The 19080-nt window shown below is 36.4% G+C and overlaps 1 protein-coding gene and 1 long non-coding RNA gene across 9 annotated transcripts in view; both read right to left on the bottom strand.

Moving 5' to 3' along the window:
- Window positions 1–19080, bottom strand: part of LOC122574545 (inactive rhomboid protein 1) — a 285478-nt gene that overhangs the window by 90875 nt on the left and 175523 nt on the right. The gene's annotated exons all lie outside the window — the stretch shown is intronic.
- Window positions 1–19080, bottom strand: part of LOC122574546 — a 78580-nt gene that overhangs the window by 24771 nt on the left and 34729 nt on the right. Inside the window, exon 3 of one of the 3 annotated variants that reach the window (XR_006319096.1) lies at window positions 1937–1954. The exons of 1 other annotated variant lie outside the window; for it this stretch is intronic. This is a non-coding gene — a long non-coding RNA (uncharacterized LOC122574546). Of the gene's footprint in view, window positions 1–1936; window positions 1955–10684; window positions 10700–19080 lie in introns of those variants that run through there. One more of the 3 variants, XR_006319095.1, reaches the window with a different exon arrangement.

The following is a 19080-nucleotide window of genomic DNA, read 5'->3' as shown; positions in this document are numbered from 1 at the left end:
AGAGGCGCGGGGGCGGGAACTTTTAACGAGCTAAGAGAAACTCGGAAACACGAGATCCATCAGACAGTGGTTGTAATCTCCATGGCAGTTTGTGCAATCGACGAAACGCAGGAAAACAGAATCTGTCGAATGACTGGCCTCTGGCCGACGGCCAACAGATTATACACGCTGTATCGAGCGGAAGTCGCTTTTAGGGATTGTTCGACGGGACTGACTTCACGGTCTTGCGAGCACGGCATCGCGTGGAACTTCGATAAGAGGAAGGAAAATTAATTCAGAAACCCTGACGTTTCCCACAGTCTTACATAACTGTTCGATTGACAGGGAGTGGCCGCGTGGTTGTAATTTAACTTGCCTTTTTAGTGGATTAGCTCTTCCCTTTACGATTCTAATTCTTTTCTCAGTGTCGATTGTACTGATTCTTTATCACTGGAATTCCATTTCTAGTATCTTTGTGATACTTTTTCTTCATATTGCTGAAATTCCTTTTTTAGTACATATGCACACATACATATATGCATGTACACCATTTCATTGTTAAATTCCTTTTTAGTGTAGCTATATTGTATCTCTATATATGTATGCTGGAATTTCCCTTTTATTGTTCTTGTATTATTTGTTTCCGTCGATTGCTGAAATTCTTTGAATTGACTTCTCCATTGCAGAAATTCATTCCCTTATTAACCTCCTATTTCTATTGCTATAATTTATTTCACATTATCTTCCTGTTGCTGAAATTCCTTTTTAGCAGAGTCGCATTGTATTTTTATATATATGCTGGAATTCCCTTTTTATTTTTCTTGTACTATTCGTTTCTGTAAATTGCTGAAATTCCTTGAATTGACTTCCCTATTGCCAAAATTCCTGCCTTTAGTATCTTCCTACTTCTCCTATTGTTAAGATTTGTTTCATATCATCTTTCTATCGCTGAAATTCCATTTTAGTGCATGTGTTTTTGCTTTAGTATTGCTCTTTTTTTAGTATTGTGTTCTTTCATTGTTTCCCTCTTTATTATTGAAATTTCTTTTTTATTATTCTTACATTTCTGTTGCTAGGATACGAGAATAAGAAAAATACCTAAGATTAGGATTATGAATATTGTGTTCGAATTTTAGGAGTCACAATTTTCTCTTCTTACGCTTCCATTGTTCCATTTTCTTGAAATGTGACTGTCACGTAAGTGAAACATCAACTAGTTTCTAGACGAAGAAATCGATAAATCCAGACCAGCAGGTTCCACAAAAGAATATAACTAACGAGTGAAGTTTCATTCGTCCAAAATGTCAACCATATCTCTGTACCCAATTCGATCAGATCAATAATAAGAGATTAATGACTAAATAAATCTAAAGAGAAAGGTACGTGTTGAGAGAAGATAAGGCACTACGTCCCTTAATTTTTTGCGGCCTCAAGTTGCTTTGAGTCTTTGCTCGCATTACAATACCCTAATCTGAAGCATAATTAATCAATGCCAGAAAATAAAAGGCTCACGGTCATCTTAAAGCGATCAAGATCGAATATTCTATGAGCAAACGTGTTTAATGATATTTAAATAACAAATTGCTGCATCAACGAAACTCAGAACCGAATTTCCATGAGCGATTGAATCCATCAGAAAGCCATAGCGTTCCGGCTAAATTATTACAAATTTCCGTGAAGCGACTCGCGTGCATAATTAACGAGTTTGCGATGCAATTAACGCGGCACGGCGTGCTTCATCAATTTCCGTATCGGCGATAAGTTGGCCCACGGCGATGTATCGGCCCTCTCTTAATCGATAAACTAGCATATTTATTGCGCCTTTCATCCATCATTTTGCACTATATTTCAATAGTTGATCAGCTTGGCTTTTAAGAGGCTCCATTGCTAAAGGATATTACGTATCTTCTTCTGTGATGTTCGCAAGATCTTCGAAAGACAAAAAATGAAACCTATCGTATCTTTGCCCCGTGGTCTGTAATTTATAACATAGACAGTGATGTAGTAAATATGTATACATAATTCGCAAGCCAAAAATTAAAACAATGTTGTATAGATGATGCATGGAGGAACGAGGGAGAAACGAAATAAATAGACAAATAAGGCGATGTTACAGTACCGTACGCCAAATCCGCCTTATTTGAGCGATACTGTTGCCAAGAAAACGGCGAATGCTCCGGAAAACTTATAAATGAAATGCGAATATTTGTACATTTTTATATTTTTGTTAACATAACGAAAGAAATAAACTTTGAATAGGAATTTTGTTCATTCACAAAATATTACAATAAATTTACTCCATTTTTGGATACTTTATATGTTTTCGCGTATTACGAGCTAATGCGTGAAGTCGAGTGCGAAAAGGCGCGAGCGAAGCAAATCTGACCGAACGTTCATCGCTGTATACTTGAACGTTTCTATTAAATTCTCCTACCGTCAAAGACCGAATTCTATATTAATACTGTATATATATAGATAGTATANCAGATTATGTGGATGGGAAGAAGAGGACCTGAGACATGTACTAGAAGAATGTGAAATAACAGGAGGAGCAAAGGAAATGGAAAAAATATTGAATGGGACTGGGGAAGGACTAATGGACCTGAGAGCGATAATAGAGAAAAGAAGGGTAAAGGCAATACAAGAAGGGGTGGAAGGACAGGAAGGTAGCACAGCAAGGAGGCAAAAAGACCAAAGTGGCAATAGTGTGTAGGCTTGAGTTGCAATAATTTGTAGGCATAAGGTGAAATAGATCGTAAGCATTAGTTTTAGACTAGAGGTAAGAATGTGATTAGTGCAATAAAGGGCTGTAAAGAAAGCTGAAAGTTCGTCCAAAGCCGAGAGGCACGGACTAAATAAATAATAATAATAATATATATAGATAGTATTTTAGATATATATATTTATACTATATTATATATAGATTAAGATTATAGATTTATAGATATAGATCATAGGTAATATATATATATAGATATTAAAAATACCATCTCTACGGTAATAGAGATCAACTTATCCGACAGTTCATCATCTTCGATACGCGAAGCTCAGCGAAATTTCGCGTGGAACAACGTCAGGACTCGCACAATTACGCGGAGAACATCGTGTCCGTGATCGTTGTCGTTAATCCCGTGTTTCATCCGGCCAAACGCTAATCTCCAAGTTTCGTTTTCGAGAAGTACGGTACGGTGGCGCGTTACGAGGGAAGTTTTCACGCCGGTCATAATGAGTACGCATTAACGAAGAGACAAGAGGCAGCCCAGGTTGCAGGTTCTGGCAGAGAGACAGGGAAAGGAAATCGGATTTAAATTTACGATGAAGAATATCGAGCAACGAAGCGATATCGATCGAGGATTTCCAAGAAGGATAGGATCCCCGCGCTTGTATCGGATTTACGAAGAGGAATTTAAACTCCGGCCATTCTACCAGCCAGAGCACTTCCAGTTTCTCAAAAGTTTCACGGTATCTTCTCGCTAGATTCTTAAACAACCGGCTCGCTACGGCCAACCGATGTTTCCGTAATTAAATTTAGACGCAACGGCGATGCGCCGCGCTTTCCAATCACGTCCTTCCAATCCAGAAACGGATTTCATCCTTTCAGACACATGATGACACTTTGCGAAGAGCAGGGAACGAATTATGAAAAATCGTCGAGAGCTGTGAGTAAAGATAATCGAAGGTTACGGGGAAGAAAAATTACGAGCCGCACGTGCAGCCTTTTTATAAAAAAAGCGACTTTAAAATTTGATACAGTAATAGTTATATATACCAGGAAAATTATCTTTTTATTTGCTTTAGAATTAGGATTTCCTCTATCTAGGGTATAATATTCCTTGGACGTTTCAAGAATTTTTAAACGAGGACAACGAAGGAATGTTCTTCGATAAGCAATGAAGATATACGACGTATTACTGTTCTGCTTGAGATTTCAGGTAGCCAAACTGTCTGTGATTTATCAATCCTTCGATATTTTCAGGATTTTTCAAATAGGAACGAAGCGTTTCCCAATAACCAATGAAAAAGCTATACCAACGAAAATATGTCAATGAAAACACATTTTTCCCTTACCATGTATTAATCTACCAATATTATTTCACGTAAAGAAAAATAGTCGAGAACCGTGGAACTATCGGAACACGAGGAGCTTCCACAACTTCCAGCGACTCAATGCGAACGTTTTATGCCGTTCTGCCGAAAAATAGAAGGGTCCATAGAAAATACAAGACTATAAAACACTGAGAAGACATTAAGAAGACATTAAGGCAGACTTCTAATTTAGCTGGTCGCGAGTTCGCGTCTGGAAGAACAAAGAGGCCGGGAAAGTTGTCGTGACTTTCAATGAACAACTCCGCGATTTCACCGAGGTATTTTACCCGGGAAATATGCGCATACTTTCGGTAAAAGACGCGTGTTTCGTGCGAGGCCTGTTGCCACCCCTTCTGAAATAACGGACGGAGAAAGAAAAAGAAGGATTAAGGATGATGATATGCCAAGCTTTTCCGTATCCATGAAAAAAGGAATCCTACCGAAGGGAGGGATTATTCTTTTTCTCGCAGGGCTCGGCGAGAAGAAGAGCGAGGAGAGGACGTGTGAAAAATATTGTTGTTTTCCTTGGAAAGTTTCGACGGAACAAAGGGAGGACTTGAAAACTCATTTCACCATTTTTCTCACACAACTTTCCCCGTCCACGCTGCGGGCGTCGTTAATAAACTGTCAATTGAAGAAAGGGGTTTCCACACCGAGGGAAGTTTCATTTTCGTTATTACCCGAAACCACCCATCGTTTCTAATTACCACGATTGTTCCTCGCCGAGAGGACTGCTGGTCTTCAGTGGTTTCGAAGTTATCAATTTCCGCGCTGGTTTTACTGTCCGTTTCACTTCCTCCCTTTGTATTCGTGTTCCTTAACGCTGAAACTATCGTTAAAACGACTGTTTCGTCCGATGACTCTTTGCGTAGCCCGGAATCTATCACGCGATCGAGGTTGCCACTTGCTACGTCAACATAATTAGTTGGACCGTAATAATCATAAGGAACTGTCGTAAAACTAAGCAATTCGATTTGATCGTTAAGACCGTTAAGTGGTATAAAACACCTTCGAGTCAAAATGTTCCTTATGGTTATTGCTCCATCAAGTAAAAAATGGGGAAACGTGGGTTTTCACCCGCAAGCGACCGGTGGTGGGGCGGCCAACACCCAGCAAGAGTTTTCCTCTGCGACAGCATCGTCACCGAACTTTACTGGATCTACGACTACAGATCAGTCAACATCTCTGCACTGGCTTCACTACTTTAATTCAGTCAACATATACTAATTAACATATATATATGTCGGGTTAGCGTTATGATTAGAGTTGGGGTTAAGGGCGTGAAACAAATCTTCGTTGTGATTAGACATTGTCGTTATGCAATAGAGAAGATATTGACTAGAGCAAATATGATTGTTACAAATATCGACAAGTAACCGTGGTAATTAGACGCTCAGAGATACTCAAGACGCTAATGACAATGATCCTAGGTTCGATAACGAATCCGCGGTCAACGGGATAATAGATGTACGCTCTCACAAAATCTAAGTCCGACTCGTGAAATATTCACTGATCGTAAAGACACTATTCCTTCTCGTCAATGAGATCGCACGAAAGAATGACTTTCCGTCGCGATGATGCCATAGAGGAAAACTATGACGGGGTGTGTCTAAGGGCACGAAATCATCGGATTCGTGGAGCGATGCCTTCGTTCAGAAGGTGAGGGAAATTGACGTTGCTGTTAATTGGTCAATTTCCATATCGGTGGTTAGAAAAGGATGCTAGCCACCCTTGAGGGAGAGAGTTGCTAGCGAAAGCGTCGTACGTGAGAAAAGAAGATTTCTCGTATCTTCCCGCAGTAGGTGACAGATTTAGGGGCTGCCAAGACTAAGACTATTTGTCAGTTTGAAGAACCTCAGCTAAATAAATTCTAAGATTTATAGCAGGCCCTTAGGCTAGCTAAATATGTACTTTGGAGATGCATCGACATCTGGTAATCATCTTGTCCAAAGAATGCGGTCTTTGTGTAGCGAGCCACGGGACAGAATCCGTTGGAGTGTTTACGGTCGCGTGCCCTTGCTATATTTTTTCAAGGAGAGCTATACGGTTACTCTATGCCTTTGTTTAGGTAAACGTTTATCCCTTGACCGCGGCTACGTTGGCGACTGATCGTCGCCTCCAGCCCAAGCTCACTGTTACAAATCTCGAATAAACACGATCGGATTGAATGACAATTGTTTAATTATGGCTATGGTAAAATCTGGATTACAATATTACGGGATTTTCCCCAAGTTCCGAAGAGAGGCTCCGGTGTTCTTTCATCTCCGACATATATATATACGCAACGAGCGTAATCATCTTGTCTATAATTGTTGTTGGAATAAAGAGTACATATAAGCTGTTACCTCAGCGTTATAATTAATTCAACTACCTCTATTATCTTAAACGAAATAGGGGATGGATCAGTTTCGTGGCGTCGATTGTATATCGTAACGGGAATTTGCGACTCCCGTTGACGCGCTTTTTGAGATCGCGTCTCTCCGCAAACGGTCGACCAATTGGTAATATTTCATTAGAAGTGTCTTGGCCACACAATGTATGTATACAGTGGCTCAGGAAAATATTCGGACACTTCTAGAAATTTTTCCTGCATTACACGAAACATTTTGAAGTTTGGTTAGCAGTGTAACGAGACACGACTATTGCGATTGTATTAGTAAAATTTGAAATGGATTTGACAATGTATGTGGAAGTTACAAGTTATTTATTGGAAGCATACACTTCGTAGAGATCATCAAAAGTATCTGTACAGCCAATTGTTGACTGTATTAATACATCACAATATGTAGTGAGCCTTCATAAATTAATCCCTAGCTTTTACGATTTGAAGGCGAATCAAGAGCTAAACTGTAAAAGAACAAACCACGATAACCACGATAAGATCAAGACATATTTAACTGACATATATGGATATAGTGGAAAATAGTCCTCCCATTAAATGTGACACCTGTAATGTGAGACTATCAATCACCACGTAATTACGTTGTCACATGATTATCATACGTCGTACAGTGTCCTATATACAATGAAGAAAGGAAAAAGCTTAACATCGACAATAATCTCAGGGATATCCTCACATCGATCCAGTGCCAACAAATGTTTATCACATTCTATAAAGAAATTATGATATTCAACGAAATTGAATAAATCACCGAATATAAAAATAATCGCCAATAACTAGACTGCGGATTTTTATGCAAATTCGTATTTTTGAGAATATAATTGAAAGGATAGAAACTCAATAGAAAATGATTTTATCTATCAAGCATTATAGGAAGCGCTATATCTTCGATATTTTAACATACTTTTTCATATCACGCGCATACTGTGCAATTTTGCACCTTCGGATTTTCCATGAATCATAAAAATCCGCAGTCTACCGATGACCGTGGTAGTCGATGCGACATAAAATAAAACAAGTAACAATAATAATAATATGTAGCGGGTCATATTTTTATCAACGTTATCACTAATTGTACATTTCAGACAACTATTCATGTTGTATACTAATTTTTCATTAAATGTATGCTTGTAATAAATGTCTCTTTTATACGCATTTTCGGACCGCTTTCAAACTTTACTGTTACAGTCACGATAATCGTGTTTCATTACAGACATTTCGAAATTGCTAACGAAATTTCAAAAAATTTCGTATAATACACATAATATATTCATTCGAAAAATCCCGTGGCAAGCGTTCGATGTTCACTCTGCGTACATTGCCACAACAAACAAATATCGAAATTCGATTTAGCTGGCTGCCCTTTCAATCCCTGTTGCTGATGGAGTCGATTAATGCACACGTAATTTTTTCGTAATTCGTTTACGAGTCTTTCCGCGAATATCGAATTTCGCTGATGGAAATAACTGTATTAAAAAAGAAGAGGGGAAAAATAAATAAAGAAGCACTCGCAGCTCGAACCCTTTTCCTGTTTCATTCCACTTGACGCAATTAACCTGACCGAGGTCTTTGTATCTGCATTGAATGAAATTGTCACGGGCGAAGCATTTTCTGGAAATCGGATCAGATTAAAATGACGCCAGTTCGAGCAACGATTACGCGTTTCCAGCGAATCATCGTATCTGTTGCCACGATTAATATTTATTCACTTTCGGTAAGCTACTGTTCATGATCGCTTTATATTAATTATCCATTATTTTGAATAACAAACGTTTCCAGACGTTTGTACAAATTTCACATTATAATTTTAAACTAGAGTAATCAAAATAATTAAAAAATGACTTGGGTAAAAATTAATAAAAACAACTTTATAAAGAGATAACATGATAATTTGCAGTTTTTGTATTTTCTGTAGAGACAATCAATTTTATACTGACGAAATTGTTTTTTTATTCGATTTTGCGATTAAACGCGTGCCATTTGGATATTAACAAGTAGCAGCAAAATTGGAAAATAAAAGAAAATTCAAACAAAAATGGCAATATTCTACTATTCTCGTATGGTCTTCGTATGTTCGCAATATTTTCTTCGATATTTTAATCATGCAATATCGCGGTTAGGTGATCTTCGTCATACAACATCTGTGCATGAGATCAACACGAGTGTACACGCGTGTACGAGACAAGCAAATAGGGCAGACCCTCAGAAATGCATAATTCGACTATACAGTGTAATGCACTCTTGGTGCTCCATTATCTGATCACGCTGTCTAACCTAAACCGTGTGTTCTATTGTTATGGGGACGAACATGTGCTTCCTCTCTAGGGAGACGTATGATCACTTCACAACTTCACCGAATCCAATGGACCGAGCTAACTTCCACAATCCTCTAGAATTATGTTCGTGAAATATCTCTTAGCAAAAGACTATTTATATGAAACTAGAAGAAATTCTGGATATTAAGGATCTTCTGGCACTAGATCCCCGAGCGAAGTTTTATTTAAATAACAAAGTGATTAAAATATCCGCAGCCTCAAATAATGAGATTTCAAATTATTAATAATTTTGTTCCGTACAAAATAGATTATTAGAAGATTGAAATGCTGAATTTCGAAGATCGGTCTTTCTGACTGTTGTATTCGAATAGCATTTAAAATTTCATTTGTTTCTCTTAAATAAAATATCTTATTGGAGAATCAACCTATCGAATCTTGAAAACCATCCTTCCATTATGCTCAAATTTTAACAGAATGTGAAATTTCAATAATTTTATGTAGATCAAATATGTAGATCCTTCAGTCATTGAACGACAGAAGGATGCTCTTTGACATGATTTTTGATTGTAAGATATTCAATGGTGTTATATGTATCTTGTCCTGACATTATTCAGATATTCTCTCTAAACGCTTCTTCTAGAAATTCAAGGAATTTCAATTCGCTTCACTCTGAACAACAACGTACGACATGTAGCCATTTTAATAACTTAATTAATTAATTAATTCGCATAGTTATCTATACTAACGTTGTAGATTCAAGGATTGATTTATTTGATCAGCCCCTTGATGCATTAAAACACTCTTTAATATCCTTGCTACAGGTGTCTAAATTTTATATAATATAATTTTATATATAAATATCCAATTGAAGAATTAAATTATTAAATCTTAAAACTTGAAATTTCCATAATTTTTGTTGAATATTCCATTGCAGAAGGAAGACGCTGAATCTCGAAAAAAAGATATTAATTTACACACTAAAAAATACAGAAAACTATCCTTAACAGTATCATCACGATATTTTGTATCGCGAGCATTAAAATCTAATTTCCTTGCAATTTACTCACGAAATAGAATCAATTGTCGAGGCTGAGGGCCTAAATAATTCGTTTTCCGATTCGCGCGTATCCCTATTTGTTCAACGGTGATTTTAGACGCAAGAATGTAACACATGCACGTGTGTTCTCGATTCGAAAGCTCGGTTAACGTGTGCCCGATAGATTTGTAGGGGGTTGTTGAAGCAACTCTACAGGGAAATTCAACACGTGGTTTGTCCCGTGCTTGGCCACTGCAAACAGTCAATTATCGATGCTTACAAAAGGTGTATACCGATGTGTAACAACAGTCTAAAGTCATAATGAAATCAGCATTGGACAACGATAAAACCTCTTAATACGATATTCGTTGGAATCACAAGCAATTAGATTAACGTTTAAAAATATATACGTATAAGCGAATGGAAGACGAATTATTCCGAATAACGTATGGTAGATAAAAATAATCTCGACGTGCAGTTGACGATGGAGTATATTGACAGATTAAAATTATTAAAATTCATTAAAGCCGTGCTAACGTTACGATAAATAAAATATTGTAACGAATAAAGCAGGCATCGTTTGTCGACGCTGTCGAACAATATAATTGCGTTACATTACGCACGGACAAAGTGATATTTTTTTGATGAACATGAATATTATAAAATATCGCTCATCCACCGTGAAAAATACGTTCCTGTAGGAATTGTCAAATATATAAATCCGAAACGAGCGCAGTTCGAATCCGAACGCTATTGGCGTTCTGAAATTTTCATGATACATATTCGCGCGGGTTGAGTATTATTGCAAAGTGCATGATGATCTCGCGCAATTTATTTTATTCGCAGTTATAAATTAAGATTTATCCGTACTCACTCGCGTAGTTTAATTAAAACCGAAGCTCGTCCGGCTACCATACTCACCTGAAACACAAAACATATCGCGTTATATATTATGTACATATATATATGTGTGCGTTATAGGATGGGTAACGCTAGAAATCGCAGAGCAAACGAATCATCGTTTCTAATTTCACGTGGAGAAACTGAACAAATGTCGCCTGTTCGATATATTGTGTGTCTTCCGACGTTTGTACGACTATTCAAACGTTCGAGTTTGAGTTACGAAGATTACACAGGATGTGAATAATTTTTGGAACAAGCTGGTTGTGGTTCAACGAAAATTTCAAATAAAATTTGCTGATTTCAGGTCGTGTTTTCGAAACTGTTTAATTTGTAAATTCGTCAAGCTCGTGTATATCGAATTAATTGGTCAAATCCAATTTCCTCGGAAGCTATAAGCGAAAAATTGTATCGTATGATGCTTGCTTATTTCTTCTTACCTTTAATCGTATTTTTAATTGCAATTTATTAAACAGATTACTAAAATAATAAAAGATTTCGGTATTTAAAAACTTTTTAATTAACTCTAATATGAATATTTATAATATTTTTCACGAACGTGTTCGTTCGATGCATAATAAACTTCGCGACACAATTCCCACCCCTACGTGAATCGATACATAAATTATCCACGACTGCATTTCTTTTAATCAAATCAATACGAAATCGCGAAATACTTTCGAACATTCTTCCTGCGGATAATAAAGCAACTTCGCGATACCGTTGCCAGGTCTACTTAAATCGATAACATAACTTTCTCACGGATAAATTCTTTTTAATAAAACCAATACGAAGTTGTAGAATTTTTCTATAGGACAACAAAACAACAAACTTGTTGATGCAATTTCCAAGGAGGGCGTCAATCCTTCCCAATTATAAATATTAATAAAATGTGTATCGGTGTGAAAACGGAGAATAGATTGTATTCTATTCGTTGTAAAATTGTTCCAACTTCTAGGTAACATAAAATTATATATATTGATAATTAATAGACTGAGGACTTTTATGGAAATTCATATTTTTGGAAATATATGGTTGAAAAAATAGGTTAAAAATTATTTTACCTATCACGTATTATAGAAATTACTATACTTTAGATATTTTACACGTTTTCTCATATTATGTGCATTGCGTGGAATTCTGCATTTTCGAATTTCCTGTCGATGCATAAAAATCCACGGTCTACTTATGTATCTTAGTACTTATGCAATTATTCGAATTTCTCGCCGATATAAAATTATTTAACATTGACACCAAGTCAAATATTATCGTTTAATATAATTTAATATAAAATTATTACAATTTCCACCGTCGTTATTCTCTTCTAAGCTTCTAAACACGAATAAAACGAAAGAGAAACTATCTTAAGCTTAACCCGAGAAACCTGCAAATAAATTAACAAGAGGAAAGGTTAAGGGAAGTATGTGTGCTCGAACGTTAGAAATAATTGAAAAGGTAATCAGAAGGTGGGGGCGAAAGCAATTTTCTTGCCACCCTGCGGAAGAAAGGAGGCTTTATCGGTACAATCATCGTCGATGCGCGTTCGCTGGAGCTTATTTCCAATTCGACCGGACGTGACGCGAGGAAACAGGCGAATTCAAAAACGTTCGTCCCGCCGTGAAAATCCAGACGATCACGTTTCCCAACGCACACCGTTGCACCCATCCAACCACGTCACTCATTCGTGTGTTTTTCACGCGATCGTTCCTTTTCTATCGTTCCATTGTTCTTATATCCAAAAGAAACTAAATAACCGACGTATCCCGCCTCTCGACATCGACTTCCGTTTTCCTATTTGAAAGGAGAATGCACGTCGACGGACCTTGCGATTAAACTTCATCGTATAAGGCGAGCGGTTGTTATGAGACTGAATAATTGAAACGTCTAAATGAAACTACTGGATAAAACGAAGAAAATATGAGATGTTGGAAATGAAATTTCTAGACCGATTCCCCACACCTTTTATTTCATCTAGTTCCTATTTATTTTTGGAGAAATCCTGTTGATTGCAGATCTCGAGAAATACGTGTTAACGTTTAGACGTAATGGTTTCGCGAATTCTGTATACTCGTGGTAATGAAAAGCGGTGTATTTATTTTCTATTGGCTTTTAAAAACTCTGTTAATTACAGATTTCAAAAAATACCGACGATAAATAGAAATCGATGGCGTTCGTTAAATACTTCGTGATTCAAATTTTCTCAATTTGTTCTATCTAATAATTTATAGTTACGATCGAAGAGTTTAAAACTGATGTCATAATGAAGATCTGTGCTTAGTTCATATCGTGATTTTTCAAGGGTCTTTCGCAAAATTTATTTCATTTCGAGAATCAACACCAGCTGATCAAACGTAATGCCATTTTATCTGTCACAGAGTGAGTAACGTAGTCGTTAGTTAAAGAATAAATAGATCAGTCAAAGGGAACGAACGAGAATAGATTTGCCAAGTGTAGTCAAACAGCAATTGTCAGTGAATCCATTTCTAGCCATTAATTCTTCAATCGCCCGTCCTGACCTATCCCAAACCACTAAACGATGGTTAAACCAAAGAATATCAACCGTCATGAATAATTCACAAGCGATTCGATATTTCTTCCATGCAATTAGATTCTCGGAGTCCCTTCGTATTACTAAATACTCTCCGTCGTTTATCAAAATAAAAATATTCACTCGAATCGCAGCACGTTTACTGCCATAAAAATTACTTTTATTGCTCCATATCTATAATTTGTATATACTCAGCTCCAATAAAAAAGCTTCTTTATCGCTTCGTATCGATAAATTTTATATATTTAACTGGAGAAAAAAATTCGCTATAGCCGTATCAATAATTTTTACATGCCTAATCCTGCCCTCCATAAAAAAAACTTTTTATTGCATCATATAGATGATTTTTATGAATTTAGCCCCAGAAAAAAATTCGCTACAGCTTCGTATGAATAATTTTTATATACCTAATACCTTTAAATAATTTTTTATCGTTTCATATCGGCAGTTTCCATATATTTAGCTCCATAAAGAAGAGCGTTATATCTTCGAATCAATAATTTTCATACACCGAATAACCCCGAACAAAACTTAGTATTATTCTGATAATTTTTATGTACTTAGTTTTAGCAAAGATTTTGTATCCCCTAGTTGCCGATAATTTTCATAAATTTGGCACGAGGAAGAATTTGTTACTGCTCGGTATCGGTCATTTTTCGTTTAGAGTGACGTGACACTTCGAAAATTATATCGCAATATCGCGGCGAGAATTCGATAAGCTATAATTTGTTACAACTTTCTCCGGAGTTAACTCCAGTTGAAACAGCAGTGTTTTCACTGAAATCGAATTGCCGTGTACTTTTCCGGGAAATCCAATGGAATGAAGTGCCACTGACGGATATTGAGTAACGCAATAAAATTTCGTACAGCAGCCAGCTAAAAAAAAAGAAAGAAAAAAACGAAGAGGTTGAATCTAGGCCAAGAATTTCCCCACGGTGAGTTGTAAATGTAACGTTCCGCCGAGATTCGTCTTAATCCCGAAAGAAAAATTTTCGCTGGAAAATTTGCAACTACATAGCTAAGGAGAGAACAACTCCGCGGATATTTCGAACTGTGCCAAACTCTAGCGAGAATTCCTGCGGAATATCATTCCTGTTGACTGGATATCCACAAAGCGGCCAAGTATTTGGCGAGTAACCAAAAAATATCGATCAACTCAACAGAATTTCTCTTGACTATTTCAAGTTCCATAGTTTCTGTACCCGTGGTCGAGAATCGCTCATTTCTTCTTCTTTACGATGCCCATTCTCAACCCCACTCCTTCGTCCTTACTGTTTTATCAGCTCCTGCTTCGTTCTCTCTTTCGTTATTTTCCTTCCTTTTTCATTTCTTATTTTCCTTCCTTTCGACATATTCTCTTCAGACGCGAATTTATTACATTCTTCATACACAAATGAAGGATCCATTTAATAAACTCGTGGAATAATACAGGCGATATCGTTGATATTCGTTGATATCGTTGTCACGTATGTTTCAATAATAATCACGAAAAACATTATTCGATATCATTCTATCTTGCAAAATTATTTAACATTCTAGATGAGTATATTGTATATACTATAGTCTTTCTTACTAATTTGATTCGATTTATGATTTAAGGATCTGTGGAAGTTTGATCGTGAAAATATAATATTCTGCTAAAAAAAGCTAGTGATAGACTACTCGTTGTTAAATAATATTTAACGACCGTAGGAAACTGTAAAACTTTACTTTCGAAATTTATTAGAAATTATTTATTTAACAGTTACTGGCTTCTTCTGTACTAAAGTTCGCCCCATATTTCATTCGACAAAGAACTACCAGGAATACCGCTTCTATTATTCGTTATAAAACTATAGTTGCCCTGGCAAAGTAAAATACATAGAAAATTGATTTCACGTAAACCAAAGGTTGGCGTAAAAAACAAACATTTCACCTCACTCGTCCATCATTTGCCTTTGCAAGAGATCGCTTCGCCCTGTGGTTGTTTCATTGTTTCTAACACGCCAAAACCAGGTGGTCGATGTCGAAAGGCTGCAAATCCAATTAAACAAGAACAATTCAAACCTAAAAAAAAAATCAGCTCGATAGAACGTAGCTCCGCAATAACTAAACATCTCGATTTCGGTCGATTCGTTGCAAATAAAAAGCAAGTTAAAAAAATGAGAAAGGAGAGAAATACGCAAGAAGGACTCGGAAACTATGAATTTCTATGCTTTCAATCAAATTTATCCTTCTCTCTATACGAGAAAAGAAAGAAACATTAACAATCGAGCGTTTCCATTTCGTCCGATTCGCGCCAAATAGCAGAGAAAATGAAAGAGATTAAGAAAGAAAAGAAGGAAAGAAGGAACTCGAAATCGTGAATTTCTATGCTCCAAATTGGATTTGTTCTTCTCGCTGTGCGAGGAAGAACAACGAGGGATTGAACATCTCGATTTCGAACAATCTGTTTTGAACAAAGGACAAGATAAAACGAGGAAGAAGGTAAAGAAGAAACGAAGGAGAAACTGGAATTATGAATTTCTCCATGCTCCGAATCAGACTTACCCTTTTCTTTATACGAGAAAGAACAGATAGAATCGAAAACTGATAAAAGAATCTCGAAGTGAAGCAGCGTGGAAGAAGATAATTTCGGTAGACGTCGTAAAAATTGTGGTTTCTACATTTGGGAAGAAAGGCCGGGTTTCTGGAGCGTGCAGGCACGAGAAGCACGACGCTCCGATGGCAGTAGGCTAATTACTAAATACCATCGTCGAAAACTATGCCAGCCATTCGTGGAATCCTGGGATAGGGCCGCAGTCTCGCCACCAAAACCATATTCTCGCGAGATTGTGGCTTGGATTAGAGATTAGAACCGATCGATTTGGTTTCCCTGCTTCGTCAGCTATTATTTGACTATCGACGACCATCGGTTAGACGTTATTGGCTATTTGAATCGTTTCGCGCATACGTCACATAGAATAGGGATAAAGCTGTACGGTCGGATCGTTATTCAAAGCTCGGCTCGCTTCGTATCCCGTAATCATTTTACGTTTACGAAGAATCACGTCGGTCATTATTTTGTTGAACTATGAAATCGTCGTTGTTCCCTTAAAGAAGCTTTGCGTGCCTCTATTTTTTTATTTCACGCGAGGTACAGAGGAGAGTAAATAAAGTTATGTCATTTTACTCGTTTCGCTCAATTTCAGTGCGAGGAATGAAAAAAAGAAGTAAACTGTATTATAAACGAAACGGTATTTCGAATGTACGGTATACTGTAAAATAATCTCTTCATTGATATCCCAGTTGCTTCGATAAAAAAAAAAAAGAAAAAGAAGAAAAGAATGTGAGATATTGTTTCATTCATACCAGTATAGAAATAATTTTTCAATTTTCTGCCAACCATAAAAATGACTACCGCGAAACTTGATTCTACATGAAGTTTTCATCTCACAATAGCCAATAACAAAAAAAAAAAACAAGTTAATGAAATCTACACGATATACATGGATATATAAATCTTTGAATTATCTTAATTTATCTTCTATCTCTCCTCTCCTTTCATCTTTCATTTTTCTTACTTTATTATTCCTATACGTGGGAAAAATTCTGCATCTCCTTTTGTTACAAAGTTAATCTTCCATTTTATATTACTTTCGTAATCTCGATTAAGGTAAGTCTGCCGTTATAAGAGAAAATTAAGAGAATACAAAAGGCAAGGATGTGTGTGTGTGGAAGATAAGCAGGAGAAGTTTTTTGATTCGCAGCTTAGAAGACGGGATCACGTTTGCAGATTTATCGCGGCACGAAAACGCGGAGAAATCGTCGAGAGATGAGATTCAATCTAGCAGAGAGGAACCGAGTGACGTTTATTCGGAACATCTAGGAAAGTTGATCCGGCGGAATTTGGAATTTAACCTGGCTTATTTTGGCTATTCTTCAGGATAGAAATGGAATTCTATTGCAACGTTCTACTACGAATCTTTCGTTCGAACATGCAACCCTGCACGAACGTCTTGAGGCAGTTACTGTACAGGATGCTTCCAAAATGTTGGCATAAATCGAAATAGATTTAATCCATACGAAAGAATAAATCGAACATATAAGGCGATATTTTTCTTATATTTTCTTGGTATCGTTTATTATTAGTAGACAGCAAATTCATATTTAGTATTCAGTATCTTCAATCGTAAAATATACTGTGATGTTAGATTAATTTTTAATAAATAAAATTCCCTCAAGTAATCCGTTTGTTACTAAAAATTACTTACCAGAGATTGGTACTCTGTAACAATGGTAAAAATACAAATGTCTGAAATAAAAAATAGGAAGCGTAAAAATGAAAATAAATAAATAAATAAAATTCGAAATAAAAGTGAAAATAAAAAGGACACGAAGAAAGTAATCTTAAGAAGAAAAGTTGCTTGTGCAGCGGAATATAAGATGAATTTTTAAAAAGATACAGATGTATGGAGGATTAAACAGGTTCGAACGCTTTCATGTTTTACAAGGCGAAAGATAAAGAACGATAAAGAAAAAAGGAGACCCGATTGAAAATTTTATAGTAGAACGAAATAATCAGGATGGAGTAGTAAAAGGGAACATAAAAATCGTAACATATACCCTACTCGCCGCGGAGACTATAGATTAAAAAATTTATCAGCCATCTCTAATTCAACGGGCTTCTACTCGATCTCAGATCACGTTTACTGCTGCGTGTTGGAAACAAGCATCGTAGAATCTACTAGAGAACAGTGGGGCAAAACAAAAACTCGATAAAAGCTGGTTCCAAAAATACGACGATAAAAAGGAAAAACTCGGAGAATTTCGTAAATTACTCCTACGTTTTACACTCGTGTACCTACCTCCGAAATAAATAAACTTATTTGTAAGAAATATTCTGTATCTGTATTTTGAAATTGCTCTTGGAGAACTAAAGTCACAAAATAGTTTGTCTGAATTTCTATTATTGAAATAAAACAAAGCTATACGTATTGTTCCTTTTTGTAAATTTATACATTTGTTTTTATTCAATATTCATTAATTCAATATTTTTAATAACGAATAATTCTTAGTTTTTTCAGAAAGGAATTCAATGATTACTGATATTCCAGTGGCTATACTTCAAAATCATAATTTTCTTATTTCGAATACTTTAGAAATGAAGATTTCTTATTAATAAATTTCCTTCTCTTCATAGTTACGTCACATTTTCCTCTCATTTAATACCAAAATTTTCCTATCTGTATTCGCAAGACGTTCACTGTCCATCACTGCTTAAATTGTTAAATTTCTATGCCGCTGCCAGGATATTCAAAAAAGTTGATACATTTTTACCACGTAGCTTCACTTCTAAATTTAGTAACTCTGTCTCCGTCCATAGAATATGTCCAATTATAAATAATTTTTGTTCTATACCGAAAACCTTTCCCTATTTCTTTTGGCGCGTCTAAAGATTCTTTGTTTAAACTTTTGTAAGTTGCAATACATTACGATCCAGTGGGCTTCTCCCGTTTCATTGAGATTACATTAAAAACTGTCTTGTCGTCGATATCGTAAGTTCCTCGCTTCAACCTTCCGATCACAACATTCTCAAGCTTATTCCCTTCTTATAGAAAATTCTCTTCTTATAAACGTCTAATCTGCATACAATAAGCAACGTAAAAATCCACATTTTTCCTCGCATTTAACATCGATATCGTCATGGTATGTAAAGATTCCTTTGATCTATTGTAGGGTCAGCAAGTTGAGACTCTTTCCACCCCGTTTACTTTTCTCCTTATACACCTTCTTCCTTTGCACGTTGACCGTGTCAATTGCAAGCGACGCAAAAGGATTCGAAGTGGGGGGGGGGGGATTTATCGTAAAATAAACTACGCGGAGGAACGAACGA

This window comes from Bombus pyrosoma, linkage group LG14, assembly GCF_014825855.1.
Source record: "Bombus pyrosoma isolate SC7728 linkage group LG14, ASM1482585v1, whole genome shotgun sequence".
Taxonomy (NCBI): Eukaryota; Metazoa; Arthropoda; class Insecta; order Hymenoptera; family Apidae; genus Bombus; species Bombus pyrosoma.
This window is presented reverse-complemented; position numbering and strand designations above follow the sequence as displayed.